The sequence below is a fragment of the Salvia splendens genome, chromosome 19, assembly GCF_004379255.2.
Source record: "Salvia splendens isolate huo1 chromosome 19, SspV2, whole genome shotgun sequence".
NCBI classification, from domain to species: domain Eukaryota; kingdom Viridiplantae; phylum Streptophyta; class Magnoliopsida; order Lamiales; family Lamiaceae; genus Salvia; species Salvia splendens.
Genome location: NC_056050.1, coordinates 17,683,065 through 17,686,035, shown reverse-complemented (window position 1 = coordinate 17,686,035; position 2,971 = coordinate 17,683,065). Strand labels below are relative to the sequence as shown.

The window sequence follows — 2,971 nt, the reverse complement described above, 5'->3', positions numbered from 1 at the left end:
CCGATCCCGATCTCGATCTCGATCTTGATCTTGATCTTAATCTTGGACTTGGATCTTGGCAATTGGTCTTTGGGCTTGGTGCTTGGGCTTGTCCCTAGCACAAACTTAATCTTTTATACCACCGCAGAGTCAGCAATCCAAGTGGCTTGACACGTCGTCAAGCGTGGCATAGTCAGAGCTGCCACGTGACAAAAGCACACGCTCCGCACGCGAAAGGCACACTCCTGCCACACGCTCGTAACCGTCAGCAGTTACGAATCTGCCATGATGAGCCTTCATAGTTTGGTTGACCCTGCATGGTGGCTTGGCCTATAAATAGGCTAGCCATTCCACTGCATTAGAAACACATTTCACAAGCATAAGCTCTCTCCCTCTCTCTGCATTGTCTTTCTGTCGAAGCTCTGCCCTCTCCTCCATCCAGTTCGCCGGAGCTCTGTTGATTGCGGTGCTACATCACCAGAGACGTAGTCGTTTTACCTTTGGGGATGACATGCCAAACCGAGAGGACTACCGGGGCGTATCTCGTCTTGCGGGAAGAGGCCTCCTTGACTCGGCTAAACTTATTCACGGTTACTGTTTCAATTTCAGTTGTAATTTTTAGTTCAGTTTCTCCTTTTGTATTCCTTCTTTGGGTTTGTATTACGCCCGGCTTTTATCTCTTGTAATCCCAGAAACCGACATGTTAAATTTACACCAAGGAGGAATCGTTCAAGAAATCAAGTCCACCAGACCGTTGATATGTCCGATAATGTTGATTATGAAAGGTTTTAAGCCGTCAGCTATTATTTCAAATGCAATATTATTTCTTGAGAATTGAGCAAGGTGTCTGCATTCATACTTAAGTTTCTTTATGTTGGTTTGAGCTTGAAGGGGGAATGTTGGAAAATTTTAAGAATAGGAGAATAAAAGCAACGTTTTTCATGAACTCTTTGACCTTTCTCTAGGGGTGACCTCCAAATCTTTTGTGATGGCAAACCTTTTTTTATGTCACATTTTCTAGCTTATAAATGGATGAACTTTGGGAGAAAAGAACACAAAACACAAACAACATCTTCGTCTCTCTAAAAGGTCTCTCGTATTCTTTCTTTACTTGTATGAAGTTTGTTTGCTCGAAAGTATAGTGGCTTTCTGTTGCTTCTACACGTTAGCAGAAAATCGTTTTATCATTGGGAAAATACTTCAATCTGAGAGCACTACCAATGGCGTAATTTGTCTTGCGAAAAGGAATTTTCTTTGACTCGACTACTAATTTGTTCGTTTAATTGTTTTCATTGTAATTTACGGTCTTCATTATATTTATTAATTTCCCTCGGTTCTAAAGTATAGTAGTATCTCATGTACACGGCTCGGAATGTTTGCATACAATGTATATGCATATTCAGGCGTGACTCGAACAGGTGCTCTTCCATCTGCAACACCATGCTCAGGATATTGAGCACTAACGGTGCCAATCGCCAAATGTGGTAATTAAGCATTTGTATATTGTAGTAAGAGTAATTTAGAGTACAGGTTGTTGAATAAAGAATGAAGTGATTTTGATGCCACTAACACTAGCATTGACAATTGTGGACCAGTTTCTCATAAATTGTAACTCAACCTAGAAAGGCCTCTTTACCTACATTGGCCCCGCCTTTGCACAATTTACTTAGCTAAATTTGTGGTACCAAGATTCAATGATGAATGAAATGTGATTGTAATAAATTCTTTTGATATTCATACATACTCAAGTCATTCTATGCAAACTGTAGAGACGAGACGATACGACCTTTTTGTAGTTGAGTCTAAATTTCTCCATTCAATAAAAATTACTTGGGCTTGAGTCAATCTGCACAAGGAGGTACCATGCATTTGAAGAACAACCCCATCATTTTTTTCTGTAACAGATAGAAGTAAATACGAGTATGAGGCGTGTGCTTCTTCTTACAAATTAAACTTGGCATAATCTATTTATTGTTAGAAAATGGAACGAAAACGTACTCGTTTAGAATTTGGAAGTAGCTCGGGAGGGATCTTGTAGAGATCTTCATCTACAGGTTTAGCAGAAACTGAGGATTTTTCCTGTTTTGAGTGAGCAAAATGCTGATTTCTTGGTTCAATCATCAACTCACCAGCCTTAACTTTCTTCATTTGCTCATTTGATTGCTTGTTCACTCCTCCTCTTGCCTGAGACAGAGATAGAGGCAGAGAATGCAACATCACACGAGTAACATGGGTCGGTTTGACAGCTCTATTCTTGACGTAGCAATTGAGCCATCTATGTACATTGATGGTTTTGGAGTGGAAGCATTATAATCTTACCTACCATTTTCATATATGCAAGTGGGCATTGTAGAGCCAATTTAAGGCCATTCAATGAAATCCACATATTCTAGCATGAACAATGGCATTGTTAAACAATTTTACTATCAAGTTAACAAATATGGAGTAATTATTTTTGTATTTCAAATCATTCTTCTCTAAACTTAACAAGAAAAACTCTAACTTGACATATTTTTATTTGTTAGGGGACTAATTATTGGTTCTAAGTTTAAATTGTCAAGTCCAAATTTTTGATTGTTCAATCAATATAAGTCCATGTCCATCTATAGCTATATTTCTTAATCTTAAATTTGGGTGAGGAAATGAAGTATCTGCATTTTGATTGTTTGAATGTTGGTATAGTTTATACGGGAGATGATTAAAGTATAACTAATCTTAAATGCATAACAAGAGAACAAAAATTTAGTTTACTATAAGAGCGATTTAGTTTACTATAAATTATTGTGAATTATTTATTCCATGAAATATTTAGTTCATTATAATGCCATTTTAGTTAACTAAGTGTTTTCAAATTTGTGTTATGAACCAAAACGCCTTTATTGTGAAAGTTATGCATTTAAGTAATGGTTGCCCTATATCACTACTCTAGTTTTTATGGCGTAAAGGTTGAGCAAAGGATAGAGAAGAGAAACCAACCTCGCGGTGAGGAACG

General features: G+C 37.7%; 1 long non-coding RNA gene across 1 annotated transcript; it reads right to left on the bottom strand.

The window, feature by feature from the left end:
* Positions 1-1,556: 1,556 nt before the first annotated feature.
* On the bottom strand, positions 1,557-2,253 carry LOC121779487. Its single transcript, XR_006045826.1, has 2 exons — positions 1,978-2,253; positions 1,557-1,874 (listed from the first exon to the last, which is right to left on the bottom strand). It is a non-coding gene; the product is annotated as an uncharacterized LOC121779487 (long non-coding RNA).
* Between the last annotated feature and the right edge of the window lie 718 nt (positions 2,254-2,971).